The sequence below is a fragment of the Musca domestica genome, unplaced genomic scaffold (assembly GCF_030504385.1).
Source record: "Musca domestica strain aabys unplaced genomic scaffold, Musca_domestica.polishedcontigs.V.1.1 8, whole genome shotgun sequence".
Taxonomy (NCBI): Eukaryota; Metazoa; Arthropoda; class Insecta; order Diptera; family Muscidae; genus Musca; species Musca domestica.
In genome coordinates, this window is record NW_026712409.1 from 21594394 (window position 1) to 21619971 (window position 25578).

Consider the following 25578-nt stretch of genomic DNA (forward strand, 5'->3'; position numbering starts at 1 on the left):
ACATTCCAACAGGATTCAGCACGCGTCACCCAAAAATGGTTACAAAATGAGGTTCCTCGCTTCAATTCCAGCGCACAAAGGCCACCAAAATATCCGGATACCAAGCAAATATTCTTAAAAAAATCCATATCCTATTAGTCCTGAGAAAAATATATTGTTTAAAAAGCTACGTCCTATTAGTCCTGGGAAAATATTTTCTGGAGAAAATATTCTTTAAAAAGCAAAGTAATTTTAGTCCTGGGAAAAATATATTCCGGAAAAAAATAATTTTAAAAAACCACGTCCCGGTAGTCCTGGGAAAAAATATTCTTTAACAAGTTAAAAAGCAATAACCTCGGCCGGGCCGAACTTTGAATACCCTCCCCTAAAAAATTCTATTAAAATTTTAAAAATACCAAATATAGCCGTTGTATTGGGGTCTATACGACGTCGACCTACATAGGCCTTGTTTGTCATAAGCCATTACCATATTCAAATTCGAAACAATTTTCTGTTACAAGCTATAGCATCCATTACGAACGTCAAATACGACATCTCAGCAAATTTCGGTGGGTATTGTACCTACCGAATATAGGGAGGTACTGATATATGGGGCCTATACGAGGACCTTAACCTGCATAGACAATTTTATGTCACAGACTGTTGTTTCCATTGCGAACTCTAAATACGTAATTTGAAACAATTCCGTTAAATAATGACGCTGAAATCATCAAAATACCGAAGTTTGGGAGGTATCGTTATATAGGGGCTATACGAAGACGTGGACCTGCACAGACAAATTTTTTCATAGGCTGTAGTATCCATTACGAATCTGAAATACCAAATTTGAAACAATTCCGGTGAATCATGTCGCTGAAATCATCAAAATACCGAATATCGGGAGGTACAGTTATATGGGGGCTATACGAAGACGTGGACCTGCAGAGACAATTTTCTGTTTTAGACTGTAGTATCCATTTCGAACTTCAAATACCAAATTTTAAATAATTCCGATGAATAAAGTCGCTAAAATCATCAAAATACCGAATATCGGGAGGTACTTATATATGGGGGCTATATGAAAACTTGGACCTACATGGCCCATTTACGAACTTAACCTGCCTACTGGAAAAATAAATTCGTGTGCAAAATTGTAGCCTTCTATCTCAATTCTTTCGAAAGATAGCGTGATTACAACAGACGAACAGACAGACGGACATTTCTAAATCGACTTAGAATTTTACGCTGATCAAGAATGTATATACTTTGTTGGGTCTAACATGAGTATTTCGAGGACTTACAAACGGAATGACAAAATTAATATACCCTCCATAGTATGGTGGAGGGTATAAAAAGCCACGTCCTATTAGTCGTGGGAAAAATATATTCCGAAAAAAATATTCTTTCAAAATCATCGTCCTGTTAGTTCTGGGAAATATATATTCTGGAAAAAATTATTTTTTAAAAAGAAACTTCCTGTTAGTCCTGGGAAAAATATATTCTGGAAAAAATATTCTTTAAAAAGTCACGTCCTGTTAGTCCTGGAAAAAATATTCTTTAAAAAGCCACGTCCTGTTAGTCCTGGAAAAAATATTCTTTAAAAAGCCACGTCCTGTTAGTCCTGGGAAAATATATTCTGGAAAAAAATCCACGTTCTGTTAGTCCTGGGTAAAATATATTCTGGAAAAAATATTCTTTAAAATCCACGTCCTGTTAGTCCTGGGAAAAATATATTCTGGAAAAAATATTCTTAAAAAAGTCACGTCCTGTTAGTCCTGTAAAAAAATATTCTTTAAAAAGCCACGTTCTGTTAGTCCTGTAAAAAAATATTCTTTAAAAAATCCACGTTCCGTTAGTCCTGGGAAAAATATATTCTGGAAAAAATATTCTTTAAAAAGCCACGTCCTGTTAGTCCTGAGAAAAATATATTCTGGAAAAAATATTTTTAAAAATCCTCGACCTATTAGTCGTGGAAAAAACATATTTCGAAAAAATTATTCTTTTAAAATCCGCGACCTGTTAGTTCTGGGAAATATATATTCCCTAAAAAATATTCTTTAAAAAGACTCGTCCTGTTAGTCTTGTGAAATCTATATACACTAGAAAAAAATATTCTTTAAAAAGCCACGTCCTTTTAGTCCCGCGAAAAATATATTCTGGAAAAAAATATTCTTTAAAAAGCCACGTTCTGAAAAAAATCTTTAAAAAATCCACGCCCTGTTAGTCCTGAGAAAAATATTCTTTAAAATATTCATGTCTCTTAAAAAACTCCTAATTCTGTTGGTCCTGAAAAATGTTCTTTAAGAAGTCCTTGAAAAATATATTGAAACGCATTTGTAGCAATAATATTCCTTCGTACCTCTCATGGGAGTTGACTTTTTCCAATACTCCCATATTATTCTCCCGACCATTGATACCAATGGCAAAGCACACCACGTACCGTTCCCATAACTTGTAACAATTTGAAAGGTCACAGCGAAAACGCTTTGCTACCGAACTATTGTTTTTCCCCAGTTTTACACAACCCACTTGACTATTTACGTCGGATAATGGCAGATTACCCGTGTTTTGCATGTGTATTGTTGTGGTGTAATCGCAATTAGTGTTCATTAAAGCATTACGCGAGTCGCAGTAGTTTTGCTACACGCCAGTACACGCTAGTGCGAGCTATTAACGTGCGAAAACTAAGCACATGGGCGAGAGTGGTGTGAGTCACCTTAACCTCTCACGCAGAGATTACTTGCAGTGATGTAAATGTTCACCATGTCATTGTAGATCATAGATGCCCAATGTAATAGTATTGGTGAGAGCGACGAAATAACACTGGAAGAAAAGATTTTTCTATTCATTTTATTTAGTCGTCAACAAGATAGCGACGAAAGCACATGTGTGGCGGGTGTCGTCATTTTTTTTCTTTTTCTGGGAAATGTAAAACTAATGAATGTACATATTTTAGTAATACTCTTGATAAATGCATTTATTTTCGTATTTTCTTCTTCCCCCTGCAAACAATTCATGTCCTTATGAACAGTTTAAAATTTTTTTTTTTTTAATTATATTTCTAATTTTTTTAAATGTCTTATAACATATATAACATATCATCAAAAGCATTTTGTAGCATAAAATACTTTTCAAATGACATCATTGACATATCGCAATAATTTTCAGTTTATGTGTTCACTAACAGCAGTCTCGATTACGATTAAATGTAAATATTACACAGAACTTCTGCCTGTGTAGCTTGTCTCTCCCACTTATATTTCTGCTTTCCTATTGGTTGATTGGCGATCAAACAAAAGAGAGTAAGAATACGTGTGAGTTGAAATTGCTGAAATCAGCCACTACTGGGCATCTATGTTGTAGATGTGGTTGGGATTGTGGAATGGGCGGACATCCACTCCGGCATTACACCTGTTCCTTCCTTTGTGCTCATTGAGAGGCTACACAGTGAATTGTCAAATGGTGTCTTTGGGTGGATGGCCGTGCATGGCTGTGCTGAATGCAACAATGAGGCTAATGACGATGTGGCTGCCGCCTCTCATGATAATTACAATGCAATGCTAAAATGAATGCTACCCTTCGTTGTTGCCATCATCACCATTCGGATAATCATGAACTTCATTACACACAACGACAATAACAACACTGAATGGCACTGGCACCTGATGGACCAAAAAGAACAATGGCAAATATAGAAATCAGCTTTTAATGTTATATGGTGATGTGATGTTGCTGTTGTTTTTATTGTCCTTATTGCACTTGTACAAGTGTCAAATCATTTAACAATGAATACAACACTGCATGGCCCTGTTGTGTGCCATTCATGGATGTATGAATGTATGGCCAAGAGTAATTGTATTTCGGTGTAGTGAAATTGTTTGTTTACAAGAATTATGCATTGCAGTCAAAACACTTGAGACTGCAGCAAAACAGCAGCTGCGGCAGCAACAACAACAACCACAGTAACGAAACGAACAGAGCAAAGAAGTGAATGGCAAATATAGCAATAACCAGATTTGTCCAACTGTAATTGATGCTGTTGCTGCTCTTCTCTTTTCACTCTTTCGTGTAGGCCTGAGTGGCGTATGTGTAACGTGCACCTGAATTGAATCTTCGAACCAGCAACATGGAATCTGTTTTTGTAGGTCATTGTGTTAGAAATACAATGGCAGTAATTGCCATGGTCAGAGTTAATTGTTACTGATCTTTGCGGCAAATTGGAGGTAACTTCTGAAATTCGTTTGTGTTTAGAAAGAAATAAATGGAAGAGAAATGGTATTGGTCAAAGACTAAGAGTGAAAACTTTAACTTTAAATATATGAACGAGTAAAACACTATCAGTCGGTTTCTTCGGCAGAGGTATACTTCCAGACTTGAGTTATGAATATTCAAACTATTTACCCTTTTAGGGGGGAGGTTCCGAATCATCGCCAATTCGTATCGGACCTAAGACTGATAAAAATATTACAACGTGCCAGATTTTGACTATAACGACTACTTACTATACTTTATATGAGATATGTGGACATTTTTGGAAAATATGGAAGTATGCGTGAGAAAAAAGATATAGCAGACCGAAATATTCCGTTTGCATACTTCATCTAATATATATAAAAATATATAAATATAAAACAAGTAAGTAAAGGCTATAGTCGTGCGGGGCCGACCATGTGATACCCTACAACACTACACTATGTTAGAAGCCCCTTTATGTGCAAATCCATTTTGGAAGATTTCGCCTTTGAAATTATGTCACGGAGCACTGCCCAGATATTACCCTTAGCATTTTGCCCAATATTTACACACTCCGTCGTGTTGTTAGTTGTTGTGGTCCATTTTATAGCTAAATATAATCCAACAGTCATCCAAAATGCTAGAATTCTCACTTATCCTAACTCTCTTCTCAGGCGTGTCGATTGGCTTCAATTGTGTGATCAGGACATTTTTTTTCGGTTTTTGGTTCATTTGAACCCCTAAAGTCTTTGCGATCATTTGTGCAGTGCAAGAGGCCCCTCTGTATCTCCAAATTTAGATTCATCTATATGATTTGCTTGTCTACGATGTTTAGCTATATTCGTCAACGAAATCAGCATAAAAAGCCAGAAGTTCGCCTTTTGTGTATTTCAGATAGTATCTGTAAGTAATGTTGGTATTTTTTCACACAAAATCAGTGGTCCATTCTACCCGCTGTCCTAAACTCTAACTTCATGCGAGATTTGGTGTCCTGTGGTTTCTATTTGTGACCTTTATAACGGCTGAAAAATCAGCAGCATGTTTAGTTGTTGATCCATTTCAACCTCTAAATATATGGCGTACATATTTAAAAAGAATTGGCCTAGCCCTTCTGACCCCAAACCGACCCCTATGAAAATTTTCATGACGATCGGACGATAATTGCAATATGAATATAATAACCTCAACAGGTGTTGTAAGGTGAAAAAATATTACAAAATATACACTTCAATATTATGAGTCAAATTGAAAAAATCGCATGCAAGTAAGCAAAGGCTACAGTCGAGCGGGGCCGACCGTTGAATACCCTACAACACTATAATAAACGATACAGTTTATATAGGCGAGATACTCGAAAGAATTGCACAAGATATTGTGACAAATAATAAAAGAAAACCATCAGGTTTCGTTCTCTAATTTTCGAATAACAGCAACTTAAACTAATTTGGTCATTTCCAATTTATTGGTAGATGTTGCACGTAAATGGTCTTCCTAGATCTGGAACCAATATCTCCCAAAGACCTATGATCTCTCAGAAGTGGCAAAAGATTAACATTTATTATTGGTTTTTGACTGAACGAAATCAGCGTTAACGAAATAGTCAGAAGTGCGTCTTTCCTGTATTTGTGAATTCTCCAAAAAGTCACTGGAATAGATATTTTCGTATTTTGTCTACAAAAGTTGTCACACATTGAATATTTTTGGATGGCCATCCAAAACTGCTTGGCTTTTGTAATATCCGGTAACTCCCATTCAAATGTGCGTGAGGATCGGGCGATTATTACGACCTGCAGACAATTTTGCAGTTTTTTGGTCCATTTCAACCCCTAAATATATGGCGTTCATCTCCAAAAGAGTAGACTTCTATTCTGACCCTCATCTTATCTCCATGCAAAATTTCGTAAGGATCGGGCCATAAATGCGATCTGTATATGATATCCTGATATCCTAACTACTTAGTTTTGTTAGCTGTAGAAACATTACCAAATGTTTGATTCAAAATGAAAATATGCCAAAATTGAAAAAATATGAGAAAATTTTACAAAATCCATATTTTCATCTTTAGAGAGATATTTTTATGCGATTTTTTTAGACGTTTTTTCTTTCCTGCCAAGAGGTCATTCTGAATTAATGAGAACTGTCGAAATCAGTTCAGCCGTTCTCGATATATAAGAGATTTTTCATGCATATCTTCTTTGATAAACATATATGTCGCACATATTTTGCTATATATCCGTTTTGTTTGATGTTAACATCAATGTAAAGATCAGAAGTAACCTTGCCATGGCTTTGTGATTTCGCCGGGATTTAAAATATTCGCGGTTTAATGAAAAATTCTGAATTTTTTCAACACAAAAGATATGGTCTATTTTACCCGCTAAATATTATCCGATGACCACCCAAATTGGGAGGCTTCTTCCCCGCCCTAAACTCTAGCTACATGCGAAGTTCCGCGTCGATTGGTCTATAATTGCGACCTGTATAGCTACTGCAAAATCAGACATTTTTTCAGTTTTTGGTCCATTTTGACCCCTAAATATTATGCGATCATCTCCAAAAGAAATAGGGTTCTATTCTGACCCTAGCCCCACCTCCATTCTAAATTTCGTGAAGATCGGGCCATAATTGCGACCTGTAGAGTGATTACAAATTAACATGGACAGACGGACAGACGGACAGACGGACAGACGGACGGACGGACATACATAGCTAGATCGACTCAACTCGGCGAGATAGGAAGATCCATATATACTTTCCTATGTGGGAAATCAATATTTCGAGGTGTTACATAATTTTTGGCCCAATCAAACTTATAATACCCCCAACACATAGTGTTGTAGGGTATAATAAACAAGTAAGCAAAGGCTACAGTCGAGCGGGGCCGACCGTTGAATACCCTACAACACTATAATAAACGATACAGTTTATATAGGCAGATACTCGAAAGAATTCCACAAGATATTGTGACAAATAATAAAAGAAAACCATCAGGTTTCGTTCTCTAATTTTCGAATAACAGCAACTTAAACTAATTTGCTCATTTCCAATTTATTGGTAGATGTTGCACGTAAATGGTCTTCCTAGATCTGGAACCAATATATCCCAAAGACCTATAATCTCTCAGAAGTGGCAAAAGATTAATATTTATTATTGGTTTTTGACTGAACGAAATCAGCGTTAACGAAATAGTCAGAAGTGCGTCTTTCCTGTATTTGTGAATTCTCCAAAAAGTCACTGGAATAGATATTTTCGTATTTTGTCTACAAAAGTTGTCACACATTGAATATTTTTGGATGGCCATCCAAAACTGCTTGGCTTTTGTAATATCCGGTAACTCCCATTCAAATGTGCGTGAGGATCGGGCGATTATTACGACCTGCAGACAATTTTGCAGTTTTTTGGTCCATTTCAACCCCTAAATATATGGCGTTCATCTCCAAAAGAGTAGACTTCTATTCTGACCCTCATCTTATCTCCATGCAAAATTTCGTAAGGATCGGGCCATAAATGCGATCTGTATATGATATCCTGATATCCTAACTACTTAGTTTTGTTAGCTGTAGAAACATTACCAAATGTTTGATTCAAAATGAAAATATGCCAAAATTGAAAAAATATGAGAAAATTTTACAAAATCCATATTTTCATCTTTAGAGAGATATTTTTATGCGATTTTTTTAGACGTTTTTTCTTTCCTGCCAAGAGGTCATTCTGAATTAATGAGAACTGTCGAAATCAGTTCAGCCGTTCTCGATATATAAGAGATTTTTCATGCATATCTTCTTTGATAAACATATATGTCGCACATATTTTGCTATATATCCGTTTTGTTTGATGTTAACATCAATGTAAAGATCAGAAGTAACCTTGCCATGGCTTTGTGATTTCGCCGGGATTTAAAATATTCGCGGTTTAATGAAAAATTCTGAATTTTTTCAACACAAAAGATATGGTCTATTTTACCCGCTAAATATTATCCGATGACCACCCAAATTGGGAGGCTTCTTCCCCGCCCTAAACTCTAGCTACATGCGAAGTTCCGCGTCGATTGGTCTATAATTGCGACCTGTATAGCTACTGCAAAATCAGACATTTTTTCAGTTTTTGGTCCATTTTGACCCCTAAATATTATGCGATCATCTCCAAAAGAAATAGGGTTCTATTCTGACCCTAGCCCCACCTCCATTCTAAATTTCGTGAAGATCGGGCCATAATTGCGACCTGTAGAGTGATTACAAATTAACATGGACAGACGGACAGACGGACAGACGGACAGACGGACGGACGGACATACATAGCTAGATCGACTCAACTCGGCGAGATAGGAAGATCCATATATACTTTCCTATGTGGGAAATCAATATTTCGAGGTGTTACATAATTTTTGGCCCAATCAAACTTATAATACCCCCAACACATAGTGTTGTAGGGTATAAAAATATGAAAAAGTAAAAAAAATGTCACAAAATACTACAAAATCTATATTAACATCATTATTGGCATCTTTTTATGCGATGTTTTTTTAGTTTTTATATTTTTATGCCAATAGGGCATTCTGAAATGACAAAATTTGTCAAAATCGGTCCAGCCATTCATGAGCTATAATGCATTCTACCAAACATCCCTTTCCTTTGTATAAAAACATTGTACATATTTCGCTATATATATCCGATATATTTACTATCGGCATCTACGTAACGGTCAGAATCGACCTGTTCGTCTATTTGTGTTTTCGCCGGGATTAAGAATATTCGCGGTTTAATGGAAAATTTGACTTTTATTTAACACAAATGTTGTGGTCTATTTCACCCACTAAATATTACCCGATGACCATCAAAATTGGAAGGCTTCTGCCCAGCCCTAAGCTCTAGACCCATGCTAACTTTCGCTTCGATTGGTCTATAATTGCGACATGTAGAACAACTTCAAAATCAGGAAATTTTTTTGGTCCATTTAAACCCCTAAATATAATGCGATCATCTCCAAAAACAATAGGCTTCTATTCTGACCCTAACCCCACCTACATTTTCAATTTCGTGAGGACCGGGCCATAATTGTGACCTGTAGCGTTATTACAAATTAACATTGACAGACGGACGGACATACATAGCTACATCGACGCAGCTCGACGAGATAGGAAGATCCATATGTATTTTCCTGTGGAAAAACAATATTTCGAGGTGTTACATAATTTTTGGCCCAATTAAACTTAAAATATCCTCAACACAAAGTGTTGTCGGATATAAATATTAGTATATGGAAAATTTGAAAGAAATCGTAAATTTAAAATTTCTGGTTAAGAGAAATATTTAGATATGGCAAGCTGTAAAGAATCGCCGACTTGTTTCGCAAATTATGACAGATATCAGTATTGGAAATTGTGACCCTTTGTGGGTGAGGTACCAGAATGTGTTGACAGATATATATCATCTTTACCACAGATCTTGCGTTAGTAAAAATATTTGGATGTGTGAAATTCGAAGAGAGTTGGGTGCTTACATCGCTTTCTTTGAGCGTTTTGTTTTTTTTTTCTCGAAAATCTTGAACACTATGTGGGGGAGGTACCAGAAGGAATGGTCTGATCTGTACCATTTTTATAACAGATCTTGTGTTGATGGAAATATTGAACTGTACCAAGTCTGAATGGAAATCGAATGTTAATTTGGCGTTGTTTTGATCGTCATGGCTACTCAAAATTTTGACCTTTATGGGGAAGGTACCAGAAGGAGTGGACCGATATTTTCCATCTTAATACCAGACATTGGGTTTATAAAAATATTGTGATATGTGTAATTTGAAGAGAACCAGATGCTTACTTCGGATTATATGATCGATTTGGGTACTCAAAATTTCGACCCTTTGTGGGGAGGTACCAGAAAAAATGGGCCGATCTGTACATCTTTATAACAGATCTTGTGTTGATGGAAATATTGAGCTGTATCAAGTTTGAATGGTTGTTATCGGTTGTTAATTTCGTGTTTTATGAGTTTCATGGATATTCAAAATGTTGGCCCTCTGTGGGGGAGGTACCGCAGGGAGTGGACCGATGTTGCCTATTTTCACACCAAACCTTGGATTAATAAAAAATATTGTTATGCATTTGAAGAAAATTGGAAACTTACATCACATTTTATAAGACTTATAATTACTCAAAATTTTGACCCTTTGTGGGGGAGGTACTTGATGGAGTGGACCGATATTGTCCATTTTCGCACCTGACCTTGCCCCGATGTCAATATTAGGATACGCAAATTTGGAACAAAACAGGGCCATCCTTTCTCTTTCTGTGCAGCAAATTATTTTCATTGAAAATTTTGATATATTGTGTGGGAGGTACCAGAAGGTGTGGACAGACAGATCTCCGAACTCATTCTAAGTTTGACAATAATATTACGATGTATCAAGTTTGGATCAAATCGGATACTCTCTTCGAGAGTTATCGTGCGTTCCAGCCTGCCAGCCAGCCAGACAGACAGATGGACGGACTGATATCGCTAGATCGACTCCAAATATCCTGAAACGGATTTGTTCCAAAGAGAAATAGGGTCTAAAATTTTCACTAAGATACCTGTATGGAAGGTAATGAGGATCTTGAAAAGATGACAATATTTTCGATGACAGCACGATGTTTCCTTAGACAGTATTAGGAAGTCTAAAACCACAAGCTTGATTTGTTAATACCAAGAACGAGTGTTTCCCATAACAAAAGGTTTCTAAAAGGGACCGGAAGATCTGAACGTCTTCCCAAAGAAGAAATGCATGTGTCTTCGTAGAGAATCAAAGGGCTTCCCATAGCAGAAGACCAGAGAGTCCTCTAATAGAAGGCCAGAAGTCTTCTCATAGAAGACCACATGGTTTTCTAATGGAAGATTAAAAGGTCATATTATAGAAGACCAGAATGTCTTCTTAAAGACTGGCAGAAGGTCTTCTCATAGAAAACCGGAAGGTCTTCTCCTAGAAAACCGGAAGGTCTTCTCATAGAAGGTCGGAAGGTTTTCTCATAAAAGATCGGAAGGTCTTCTCATAGAAGATCAAAAGGTTTTTTTTTCAAAGAAGATGCGAGGGTCCTCTCTTAGAAGATTCGAAAGTCTTCTCTTAGAAGTTTGGAAAGTCTTCTCATACATGATCGAAAGGTCTTCTTATAAAAGATCGAAAGGTCGTCTCATAGAAGACCAGAAGGTCGTCTCATAGAAGACCAGAAGGTCTTCTCATAGAAGACCAGAAGGTCTTCTCATAGAAGACCAGAAGGTCTTCTCATAGAAGACCAGAAGGTCCTCTCATAGAAGACCAGAAGGTCTTCTCATAGAAGACTGTAACATAAAACGTGAATTTATAAAAATATCCAAGGAATTCCAGAGTTTTAAACTTGGATTTTTGAATAAAATTCTTTTATGGACTTTCAGAGTTAAAAATTTAGATTTTTTAATAACTTTCTCTCAAGGACGTTCGGTGTTTAAAATTTGTTTTTTTTTTTCATAAAAATTTTCCAAATATTTCCAGAGCTCTAAACGTGAATTTGAAATTTGCTCCAAAATTAAGCTCTAATAATTTCCTGCCGATTTCGGTTCTCATTACTGCGACAATACCAATTGTAAATACCAAAGCTGATAAGACAAATCACAATGAATTTCATGACTAGAATTATGACCAGAAAAATTGTGTCCATTTTTATGTCAGTGGAAAAATTCGAAATGAATTGTTGGTTTGGATTGGATTTTCAGCAGCTGAAATAAGAGAAAATAATTGTATATCTTTCGGTTACAAATTATCTTTTGGATTAAATTACCATGCTGCAGGCAATGACTTCTGAGGCTATTCAACTTCTTATTTGTGGCCCTTAGACCAAAAAACGCTTCCACAATAAGTAAAAATGCAATTCCAAAAATTATATAGGTGATAGTTATATAAAAGCTCAGAGATTTTGAGGTTAGTTCCATTTGAATTTGTGTAGATACATTTTTTTAAATTTTTAAGTTTTCTTCAAAAATTGACAAATGTATGTTAGGGTGAGTCGTAAAAATATAAGTATTCTCTTTGATCTAAACCTCGATCATGATATTTTTATACCCTCCACCTCAAAGAGGAGGGTGTATTAATTTTGTCATTTCGTGTGTAACATCCCTAAATATTCGTCGTAGACTCCATAAAGTAGATATATACAGGGTGAGATTAAAAAACTGCAACCAAATTCAGACTGCTGTCATATCTACGCCACTCGTCCGACAGCTGTTAAAATTATTCCAGTAACAGCTTATTATATTGTTTACAAGCGTACAAAAGCATTTTGGTGAGTAATAGTTATTCGTGATGGAATCCAAGCGTGATTGTGCGATTTCTGTATATTTGCCTGGAAAACCAAAAATGGCCATCGTTAGGGCACTCCAGCATTTAAATGTGAATAAATATTTTTTGTCTCGTAACATCGCTCGTTACCGTGGTACTAATACTTGTAGCATAGCCTGACGTCAAGGAAGTGGACGGAAAAAACAGCAACATGAGCAAAAATGGTTCGAAAAGTAAAGAAGCGACTTGATCGAAAACCGTGTCGCAGTGGCCGGAAAATAGGTCGTGAGCCGAATATATCGCATTATTCCATTCGGCAAATATTGAAAAATTAGCTCGGGATAAAGCCATTGAAATTCCAAAAAGTGCAAGAACTTACACCGCAACAGAAAGAAAATAGACTCAAAAGAGCTAAAGAGTTGTTGGGCTTGGCCGAAAGTGGTGAACTGTCGAATTTGATTTTCTCCGATGAGAAAACATTCGTTGTCTAGCAGTTTGTAAACACATAAAATTATCGTTTTTACTTGCCAAAGAGGTCAGCTGAAAACCGAAGGTGGCCACCAGAACTCAAGCGCCGGCCATGGTGATGGTGTGGGTCGCCATAACAGCCGATGGTCGCTCGGCTCCGCTCGTATTACTCGACCGTGGCATCAGAATAAATATCGAATATAATTGCGAAAATATTCTGGAGGGTGTACTAAAGCCTTGGGCATGCAAACATTTTGGCCGCAGACCTTGGACATTCCAACAGGACTCAGCACGCGCCACCCAAGAATGGTTACAAATGAGGTTCCTCGCTTCATTTCCAGCGCATGAAGGTTGGCACTATAAAATACCAAAGTGCCGACCACTTCAAGCAAGCGCTTCGCTGGGAATGGACCAAAATACCGCAGATCAACATTCGGGCAGCGTGTGACGGTTTCATTGGCCGTTTTAAGGTCATAATTCGTGCCAAAGGTGACCAATTCCGACATTTTTTGTTTTCATTCAATAAAATTAAAAAAAAAAATGTAAACATTATTGCGTTTAACTTTGTTGCAGTTTTTTTATCTTCCGAAACTCGGTACTTTAAAGATTTAAAGATAACTTCCGATATTCGGTACTTTCAAGATTTTTGCCAAATTGGTTTTTGTAGTTCATAATGGGTTCAAGCTCCTATTGCAATACGTATTATATATATATATATAGGTCCACGTTTTTGTATAGCGCCCATAAAACGATACCTCCCGATAGTTGGTGTTTTGATGATTTTGCCACACTTCTTCACGGATTTGTCTAAAAATTGGTATTTGTTAATTATAAATGGTTCTAGCTCCGGTGGCAAAACGTTGTATGTAAAGGTCCAAATATTGTATAGCCCCCATATAACGGTATCTTCCGATAGTCGGAATTTTAAAGATTTTTGGCAACGTTTTTACATAGATTTGTCTAAAAATTGTCATTTGTAGTTCGTAATGGCTCCACCTCCTGTGGCGGAACATAGTATGTATCGTTTCACATTTTCGTATAGCTCCCATATAACGGTACCTCCCAAAAATTCGGTATTTTAATGATGTTCGCCACATTTTTTTTCATGGATTTGTCCAATATTGGTATTTGTAGTTCGTATTTCGAATTCTAGCTTCGGAGGCAGGTCATTGTATATATAGGTGCACATTTTTTGGTATTTTGATAATCCTATTCACATTTATACACCAAATTGTTTCAAATTTGGTATTTAAGGAGGTTTGGTAGATAACAATCATTGAAGAATAAAATTGCCTATATAGGTTCCCGTTTTGGTAATGCCCCCACCCACTTTATGGTTTTTTTTTTTTTGAAAAGTTTAAAAGCATTATCCAAAAGTCTTACAGTAAGTTTGCATATTTGGATTAATATCATCATATCCATTACTTATACTTCAAATAAATTCTCATAAAAGTAGGTTAGACCTGCATAAAGTTCTAACGAAAATATGGCATTACTGGTATTTGAAGTTTAATGTGGAACACGTTTGATTTCAGATACTCTTATATAAAAATGTTTTCTTTACCTAATGGTGGTTCTGGGACAGTGCAAATATCTATTACGTTTTTCCCAGTAAACATTTTGTATTTCTTCAAAACGTCACCCATATTATAAGTCGAATCATTTCAAACTTTGTTAAAAACGATCCTTGCACCAAACTGGCATCTTTTTTTGTGCATTGCTACCATCTATTAATTAAGTTAACACTACCACCACCATCGCAAAAACAGTCACTACAACAAATTAACTTTTAACATCTGTTTGTGAATAAACCACAAATCCAATATTTTAATCACTTTCAATCATTGCACTCAAATGGAATATTAAGCTCGCATACTCTCTCCCGGCGTGTATGTGTATGTGCATATATAAATGTAACCATACAACCATAATGTTGGCAAATTATTATATCCAAAGGCATTTGAGACTTAAATATATAAAGGGTGAGATGATGAACAGCAACCAAATTCAAACTGCTGTCATATCTAAGCCACTCGTCCGACAGCTGTTAAAATTATTCCAGTGACAGCTCATTATATTCTTTATAAGCGTACAAAAGAATTTTGGTGAGAATATTCCACAAAAATAGTTATTCGTGATGGAATTCAAGCGTGATAGTGTGATTTCATTATATTTGGATGGAAAACCACGAAGGGCTATCGTTAGAGCACTCCAGCATTTAAATGTGAATAAATCTTTTGTGTCTCGTACCATCGCTCGTTACCGTGGTACTAATACTGTAGCGTAGCCTGACGCCAAGGAAGTGGACGGAAGAAAACAGCAACATGAGCAAAAATGGTTCGAAAAGTAAAGAAGCGACTTGATCGAAACCCGCGTCGCAGTGACCGAAAAATGGCTCGTGAGCTAAACATATCGCAATATTCAATTCGGCAAATATTGAAAAATGAGCTCGGGATAAATCCATTGGAATTCCAAAAAGTGCAAGAACTTACACCGCAACAGAAAGAAAATAGATATATAAATAAAGAGTTTTTGCGCTTGGCCGAAAGTGCTGAACTGCAGAATTTGGTTTTCTCCGATGAGAAAACATTCGTTGTCTAGCAGTTTGTAAACAAACAAAACGATCGTCTTTACTTGCCAAAGAGGTCAGCTGAAAATGTGCGCCATCATATGGCCACCAGAACTCATGCGCCGGCCATGGTGACGGTGTGTGCCGCCATAACAGCCGATGGTCGTCGAAATGCCGAATATTATCGCGAAAATATTCTGGAGGGTGTATTAAAGTCTTGTTCACGCAAATATTTTGGCCGCAGACCTTGGATATTCCAACAAGGACTCAGAATCATCGTACTCAGCACGCGCCAACCAAGAATGGTTGCAAAATGAGGTTCCTCGCTTCATTTCTAGGGCACAATGGCCACCAAAATCTCCGGCTTCGTTGGACTATTGTATCTGGAGTATTTTGGAAAGCAAAGTTGGCACTAAAAATTACGATCACCTCAAGCAGAGCAATATTCGGGCAGGGTGTGACGGTTTCATTGGCCGTTTAGAGGCCATAATTCGTGCCATAAGTGACCAATTCGAACAAATTTAAACTTATTTTAAAATTTGATGCCACTTCCGACATTTTTTTCATTCAGTCTATAAAATTGAAAAAAACCAGTAAAGAAAGTCCTAAAGTCGGGCGGGGCCGACTTTATGTTACCCTACACCACTTTGCTAATTTAGTAGAGCTCCACGTAACAATTAAAAGTTTTTATTGGAGAATTCAATCATACACGCTATGATTATAATTATAATTTAAAGTTCAAAGGACAAAATATGCCGAAGCATTTCTTTTTTTTAAATTCGGACTTGTATTGCCCATTTGGTGCAAAATTAATTTAAAATCAGATAAAGATATATATGGGAGCTATATCCAAATCTGAACCGATCTCGAAAAAAATTTTCAAATATATTTCTGAGCTGTATATGATATATTTCCTGAAATATCGTTGTTACGGAGTGCATATTACGGCTGTGGGTAACAAATTCTAGAAATCGAATGAACAATATATATGGGAGCTATAGCTATATCTTAACCGATCTTCACCAAATTTGTCATACTAGCTTCTGGACTCAATTCGGTCGTAAGTGCCAAATTTCATCCCATTTGGGCAAATATTAGACGTTTGGTGCACAATAAAAGGTAAATCGGACGAAGTTATATATGGGAGCTATATCCAATTCTGAACCGATCTCGATAAAAATTAGCAAATGTATTTCTGAGCTGTATTTGATATACTTCCCCAAATATGCAGAGTGCATACTACGGCGGCAGTGGACAAAAATAACAAATCGGATGAACAATATATATGGGAGCTATAGCTATAGTTGTGTTCCAGAACCTGCAAATTAGTACTAATTAGCACTAATTCTGCTACAACGCGTTCCCGTACTCCAAAAACTAGCAAAACTTGCAGCTCTCTCGAGAAAAAAATGGCGCTGAGTGGTGCACATTTCTGCTTGTTTTAGCTACATGAATTTGGCCGAGCAGAAATGTGCATATTGTAAATTTGACATTTAATTGGCAGGGCTAACAAGGTTGAAAAATGTATTGATACATTTCAATAAAGAAAATGATCAACTTGAAAACTAAAGGAAAAACTAATATTTGTCGTGCAAAAAACAAAAAGAGAAAATATGGAGCAACTGATGTATTCACTTTTGGATGATTCCAGCAGTGAAGAGGACTGGCTGAATGTGGAATCAGATTATTAATTATTATTATAAATTATTAATTTTAACTTATCGTCTTCAATACTCATTTGTTAAATGTTGGCGCTCTTTTCAGTAAGGTTTCACCAGTCCGATTTAGGTTGTTTACTTTTGGAATTTTGAATTTTGACATTTTATCGCATTTCTGCTAATTTTTCGTTCCCTTATTTTTTGAGCAAACCTAAATGAGAATGACATTTCGAACTGTTCTCTCTTCTGCTAGTTTTACTACTAAAAAAGTACTGGAACACAACTTATATCTGAACCGATTTCGATCAAATTTGGCATACATATTTCCAGGCCTAATTTGGGTGTATATGCAAAATTCCATACAATTCGGGCTGATATTACACGTTTGGTGCACAATAAAAGGCAAATCGGTCGAAGAAATATATGGGAGCTATATCTAAATTTTCACCGATTATCTCCAATTTCAATAGGGTTCGTCCTTGAGCCAAACAAAAGATCTTTACAAAAATACATGGACAGACGGACAGACGGACGGACGGACATGCATAAATCGACTCAGAATGTGATTCTATGCAGATCATCAAAAGGAACTATGGGTCTATCTCGTTTCCTTCTGCCTGTTACAAACAAATGCACAAGGACATAATACCCTGACCACCTCGTGGTGTAGGGTATAAAAATGTAAAAATTATGGCATTTGCCTTTGTTGCAGTTTTTTTTTTATCTCACCCTGTATATTTACATGCACGTTTTTGCAAGAATATTAAGCAAACAATGAATTAAGTAGCAGGTTGATGTATATACATATATCAATGTATTTATATGCATATGTACATATGTTAGTAAACAATTAGCTACGTTGGAAAGATCTGTCATTGACACAATACAACAATTGTTCGCAAGTATATGAATGTAATGTGTATGCCGCCGGATGAAAAATTACATTATAATTAATAATTGATTTTTTTTTGTTGAGTCCCAATGAATAATTAATAAATGGCTTTTGTTATTGAAAAATAACCAAAAATGACATATTGAAATTAATAAATAAAGTTGATTCTGTTGACACATAAAAATTTCTCTTTTGTTCACATTACTATGACTTACATACATTGGTGGTAATGGGTGGTTATTTCGCTTCGGCATTCTCTTACTATTTCTATGCTTAAAAAAGAGGATGAGGGAAAAATGGGGTAAAATATTATTTGAGTTTTGTCTTGTTAAGGCGAAGATCATATGTTTATAAGGATGACCTTGTAAGCCACAATACACATCAAAGATGCCTGATGAGCTGCTTAACCCAGGGCGAAACGCGCCTCAAAGTGGTGTGTGTGATAATGTCTATCTGGGTTTTCTTTTCACTAAAACTGTCAGATCATTAAGCTTGTCTCAAAAGGGATATAAACAAGTAAAAATAATATATTTATGTCCTCAGGAATTTGCCATGCCAAAATTCTATTTAATTCCACTTTTCTGGTACCTCATCCAAAGAGTCTATAACCATTTAATCTATATATGTAAAAGAGTAGTGAAAGAACTCACTGACTGACTGATGGGAAAACAACGCCCAGACGAAATGGGTAAACCTAGAATCTTGAAATTTTGCCCGACCGCCTGTCTAGATTCGAAGGCCGGACATGAGGCTGGGTTTATGAAAATCCACACTAAGAGAATACGAAAAGTACTAAAACGCATTAAAAATTGAAAACGTACTTGAAAAATTGTACTGGACAAACGGAATGAACCAGAATTCTGAAATTTGGAATGACAGTCACTGATGGAGTACAGGATAGATATACCAAAATGGAGTGGGATTTTAAGGATATGAACAGTTTTAAAATATTACTAAACTACTATTACTAAACTAAAATATTACCGCTTGGTATTTTGTCAACGAATAGAACTAATTTATTTGGAAATTAAACAAGTAAAAAAGCTGTAAGTTCGGCCGGGCCGATCTTTTAATACCCTCCACCATCTGGTACAAATTTGGCAATTTCCAAAAAAAAAAAAAAAAAAAATAAAATAAAATAAATAAATAAATAAAATAAAAAAAATCCTTTAAAAATTCTGTTAAAATCTTAAAAATACCGAATGTCTATACGAAGACGTATACCTGCATAGGCAACTTTTGTCATAAGTTATTACAACATTTAAATGCGAAACTTGAAGAAAAATTTGTTTATAATGTAGCTAAAATCATCAAAATACCGAACATAGGGGGTACCGTTATATGAGGGCTATACGAAGACGTGGACCTGCACAGACAATTTTCTGGCATGGGCTGAAGTATCCATTACGAACTTCAAATGCGAAATTTAAAACAATCCCGGTAAATATTGTCGCTAAAATCATCAAAATACCGAATATCGGGGGGTACGGTATATGGGGCCTATACGAAGACGTGGACCTACATGATCCATTTTCTGTTTTCTGCTGCAGTATCTATTACGAACTTCAAATGCCAAATTTGGAACGGTTCCGTTAAATAATGTCGCTAAAATCATCAAAATACCGAATATCGGGGGGTACCGTTATATGGGGACTATACGAAGACGTGGACCTGCACAGATAATTTTCTGTCTTAGGCTGTAGTATCCATTACGAACTTCAAATGCCAAATTTGAAACAATTCCGGTGAATGATGTCGCTAAAATCATCAAAATACCGAATATCGAGAGGTACCGTTATATGGGGGCTATATGAAAACTTGGACCATTTACGAACTTAACCTGCCTACTGGCAAAATATACATGTGTGCAAAATTTTAGCCTTCTATCTCAATTTGTTCGAAAGATAGCGTGATTACAACAGACAGACAGACAGACGGACAGACAGACGGACAGACAGACAGACAGACAGACAGACAGACAGACAGACACACAGACAGACAGACGGACATGGCTAAATCGTCTTAGAATTTTACGCTGATCAAGAATATATATACTTTGTTGGGTCTGACGTGAGTATTTCGAGGAGTTTCAAACGGAATGACAAAATTAATATACCCTCCATAGTATGGTGGAGGGTATAAAAAAGAATAGGTATTGGGGTGTCTGCTGGTTAGGGTAGGGTTAAGATAAAAAGTTGGATTTGGAAATGAATTCAGAAAGCGTTCGAAAGGTACTAATTGGTACAACATTTGGTTTTGTATGAAAGGATACTGCTTGAAATCTGAAATTTGGCATTTAGATCACCATTAGTGTGTAGAGTTCGGATATGGAGGTGGTTTTGGAAATACGTACTAAAAAGTACTAAACATTTGACATTAGGATCACTTTTTGTGCGGTTTGGTTGATACAGGGTGACATAAAAAACTGCAACAAAGTCAAAGCCATAATTTTTATATTAAATGAAAGCAAAAAATGTAGGAAATAGCATCAAATTTTAGAATAAGTTTGGATTTGTTCGAATTGGTCACTCTTGGCACGAGTTATGGCCTTCAAACGGCCATTGAAACCATCACAAGCTGCCCGAATGTTGTTTTGCGGTATTTTGGCCCATTCCCGGTGAAACGCTTGCTTGAGGTGATCGACACTTTGGCATTTTTTAGTGCCAATCTTGCTTTCCAAAATACTCCAGACACAATAGTCCAACGGATTGCACCACCAAATCCGGTGATTTTGGTGGCCATTGTGTGCTGGAAATGAAGCGAGGAACCTCATTTTGTAACCATTCTTGGGTGGCGCTTGCTGAGTGCTATGGTGCTGAGTCCTGTTGGAATGTACAAGGTGTGCGGCAAAAATGTTTGCGTGCCCAAGGCTTTAATACACCCTCCAGAATATTTTCGCGATAATGTTCGATATTTATTCTAATGCCACGGTCGATTAATACGAGCGGAGAGCGACCATCGGCTGGTATGGTGGCCCACACCATCACCATAGCCGGCGCTTGAGTTCTGCTGGCCATCCGAAAATGCAAATGTGCACCAGCTGACCTCTTTGGCAAGTAAACACGATCATTTCATTTGTTTACCAACTGCTGGGCAACGAATGTCTTCTCATCGGAGAAAACCAAATTCGGCAGTTCACCACTTTCGGCCAAGCGAAGCAACTCTTTAGCTCTTTTGAGTCTATTTTCTTTCTGTTGCGGTGTAAATTCTTGCACTTTTTGGAAATTCAATGGCTTTACCCCGAGCTTATTTTTCAATATTTGCCGAATGGAATATTGCGATATATTCAGCTTTTCTGCTGATGTTGCTGCATTCGTTCGTCTACTTCCTTGACGTCGGGCTACGATACCAGTGTCACGGTAACGAGCTATGATACGAGACACAAAAGATTTATTCACATTTAAATGTTGGAGTGCAGTAACGATAGCCACTTGTGGTTTTCCAGCCAAATATAAAGAAATCACACGATTACGTTGAATTCCATGAAGAGTGGCTTCGAAATGACAGCTGTATAAAGTCTTGAAAGCCTTAAATTTTTAGAACGATGAGGGAAGTTTAAATTCATTTATTTTTATTTCAAATGATTTTTTACCTGATTTTTTAAAGTGCATCAGATTCTTTTCCAGAACTCTTAAAGTATTTTTTATAAAAATATATTTTTATATACTCAAATAGTCTTAGATTTTTGGAAATGGATAAAATATTCTTCAAAATCGTTTTATCTTGACTAGGGGGTACTAGAAAAAAAACTTTAAGATTTAATTCTTTAAAATATGATTTCTGTGCAGGGAATCTTAAAAGTCCATGAATCTTGGCCAGGGAAAAAAATTCTTGGCAAGAAACTTGAAACTTCATTAAAAAACCATGATTAAACAAGTAAAAACATTAAGTTCGGCCGGGCCAAACTTTTAATACCCTCCACCTTAGGGTAAAAGAAACATTAGAAGAAATGTGGCAAAAACCATTAAAATGCCGAATATCGGGAGGTACCGTTATATGGGGGCTACACCAAAACGTGGACCTATAATTACAATGTTTCGCTACACGAACTAGGACCCATTATGACCCACAAATACCAATTTTTAGACAAATCAGTGAAAAAATGTGGCAAAAACCATAAAAATACCGAATATCGGGCGGTACTGTTATATGGGGGCTATACCAAACATGGACCATGCAATGTTTCGCCACCGGAGCTGGAACCCATTATGACCAACAAATACCAATTTTCAGACAAATCCGTGAAGAAAGGTTGCAAAAATCATCAAATTACCGAATATCGGGAGGTAACGTTATATGGGGGCTATACCAAATCATGGACCCATACATACAATGTTTTGCCACCGGAGCTGGAAACCATTATGACTCACAAATACCAATTTTTAGACAAATCCGTGAAAAAATGTGGTAAAAAAAAAACTAAAATACCGAATATCGGGAAGTACTGTTATATGGGGGCTATACCACAACGTGGACCTATCAGGGACCCGTTATGACCTACAAATACCAATTTCCAGACAAATCCGTGAAAAAATGTGGCATAAATCATCAAAATACCGAATATCGGGAGGTACCGTTATATGGGGACTATACCAGAACGTGGACCGATATATCTCATTTTCAATACCAACCATCCTAGATACGATGCAAATAGCTCTGCTAAATTTTGGCGCTCTACGTCAAATAATGTGGGCGGTATCGTGATTTCAACAGACAGACAGACGGACAGACAGACAGACAGACAGACGGACATCGTTAAATCGACTTAGAATTTTATGCTGATTATGAATATATATACTTTATGGGGTCTAAGACGAACAACATTTGTTGTAATTCAAAATTCTTCGCCAGGAAGTCAAAAAAACCCATATTTGCTTAAATACTAAGAATATTATTGTTCTTCAAGTAGGGTGTCCTGGGCATTATTTCTTTCAACATAATGCGAAAATGCATGGCTATTTGTAAGTAAACTGCATTATTCCATTCCTTGATATTCTGAAGAGATTATTTTTTCTCGCACAGTTGTTTTTGTTTGTCCGTGGCCTCTGACAATAACTCTCGTAAAAGGATTTTAAATAAATCGCCTTTTGCATTGCCAATATACCGCTGCTTTTTTTTCTTAAAAATAAATGTTAACGTTTAAAGGCACACGCCTGCATTATGTTTGTAAGTCCAGGGGCACGATTCCTTTTCCATGAAAAGGTGATATATAACGTTGTACAAAGGAGAAAAATGTCCATAGAAATATGTTTTAAAGAAAATATATTTCATTTCATATCGTCATATATTGATTCTCGTTCTATGAAAATGGGAAAGGGATATCTTTAAAAGAAGAAAATTTCGAAAGGAAAAATTTTATAAAGAAAATATTTTGTCATTTCACATACGAGTATTCATGGCACAAGAATCCCGCGACAGGATTTCACATGGAATATAGTTAATAATAAAGGAAATAGCCAATGATACAGTTCCTCAACAAACTTGCTTTACTATCTAAATTTTGCGCCAGTAATGATTTAAATATCTCCCTGAGTTCCCCGTTTCCCGTTTTGGTTTGGAAAAAAAAAATTAAAATCACAGTTTTGTTCAGCATTGCTATCAAAAATATTTGAACAAAAATGCCTTGGAAATATTTCAATAAGAAAACAGAATTCAACATTTTAATAGAAATCTACTAACAACACTTGTAATAATCCATAATTTTTGACCAGGAAGTCTTCGAAAATTATTAAAAAATCCACAATTCTTAACCTTAAAAATTATAATAAAACAAGTAAACAAAGGCCATAGCCTCTTATGGCAAAATCCATTTTTGAAAGTTTTGCTTTTGAAATTAAGTCCTAGATATTATCCTTAGGATTTTGGCCAGGGACATTTGTCCAATATTTACACACTCCGTCGTGCTGTTAGTTGTTGTGGTCCATTTTACAGTTAAATATAATCCAATGGTCATGCAAATTGCTAGAATTCTTCCCTGTCCTTAACTTTCTTCTTAGGCGTGTCGATTGATCAGGATTTTTTTTCTGTTTTTGGTTCATTGAACCCCCTAAATATTTTGCGATCATCTCCCCCTGTATCTCCAAATTTAGACATATCTATATGATTTGCGTGTCTACGATACTTGTTTGGATATTTGAAATCAGCACAAAAAACCCAGAAGTTCGTCTTTTATGCATTTCGGATATTTCCTGTAAGTACTGTTGGTATTTTTTCACACCAAACTAGTGGTCCATTCAACCCGCTGTCCTTAACTCTAACTTCATTCGAGGTTTCGTGTCCTTTGGTTTCTATTTGTGACCTTTATAACGGCTGCAAAATCAGGAACATTTTCAGTTGTTGGTCTATTTCAACCCCTACACCTTTAACACGGACACCTTTAAAAAACAATTAGCCTAACCCTTCTGAGCCTTACCATACCCTTATGCAAATTTTCGTGAGGACCAGCTATAATTGCAATCTGCTCATAATAACCCCATCTGTGTTATAAGGCGAAAAAATATTTCACAATGTATACTTTAATATTATAAGTCAAATTGAAAAAATCGCATGCGATAAAAACTATGAAAAAACAAGTAAGCAAAGGCTACAGTCGAGCGGGGCCGACCGTTGAATACCCTACAACACTATAATAAACGATACAGTTTATATAGGCCATATACTCGAAAGAATTCCACAAGATATTGTGACAAATAATAAAAGAAAACCATCAGGTTTCGTTCTCTAATTTTCGAATAATAGCGACTTTAACTAATTTGCTCATTTCCAATTTATTGGTAGATGTTGCACTTAAATGGTCTTCCTAGATCTGGAACCAATATTTCCCAAAGACCCATAATCTCTCAGAAGTGGCAAAAGATTAACATTTATTATTGGTTTTTGACTGAAACGCATCTATATGAGATACAGACATTTGACTATATTCTTCAACGAAATCAGCGTTAACGAAATAGTCAGGAGTGCGTCTTTCCTGTATTTGTGAATTCTCCAAAAAGTCACTGGAATAGACATTTTCGTATTTTGTCTACAAAAGTTGGCAAACTCCTTTACACATTGAATATTTTTGGATGGCCATCCAAAACTGCTTGGCTTTTGCAATGTCCGGTAACCCTCATTCAAATGTGCGTGAGGATCGGGCGATAATTACGACCTGCTGACAATTTTGCAGTTTTTTGGTCCATTTCAACCCCTAAATATATGGCGATCATCTCCAAAAAGAGTAGGCTTCCATTGTGACCCTCATCTTATCCCCATGCAAAATTTCGTAAGGATCGGGCCATAAATGCGATCTGTATATGATATCCTGGTATCCTAACTACTTAGTTTTGTTAGCTGTAGAAATATTACCAAATGTTTAATTCAAAATGAAAATATGCCAAAAATATGACAAAATTGAAAAAAATATGAGAAAATTTTACAAAATCAATATTTTCATCTTTAGAGAGATATTTTTATGCAATTTTTTAGACGTTGTTTCTTTCCTGCCAATAGGCCATTCT

General features: G+C 36.2%; 1 long non-coding RNA gene across 1 annotated transcript; it reads right to left on the bottom strand.

The window, feature by feature from the left end:
- Positions 1–11609: 11609 nt before the first annotated feature.
- LOC109611670 (uncharacterized) lies at positions 11610–12198 on the bottom strand. Its single transcript, XR_002194039.2, has 2 exons — positions 11999–12198; positions 11610–11936 (listed from the first exon to the last, which is right to left on the bottom strand). It is a non-coding gene; the product is annotated as an uncharacterized LOC109611670 (long non-coding RNA).
- Positions 12199–25578: the final 13380 nt, after the last annotated feature.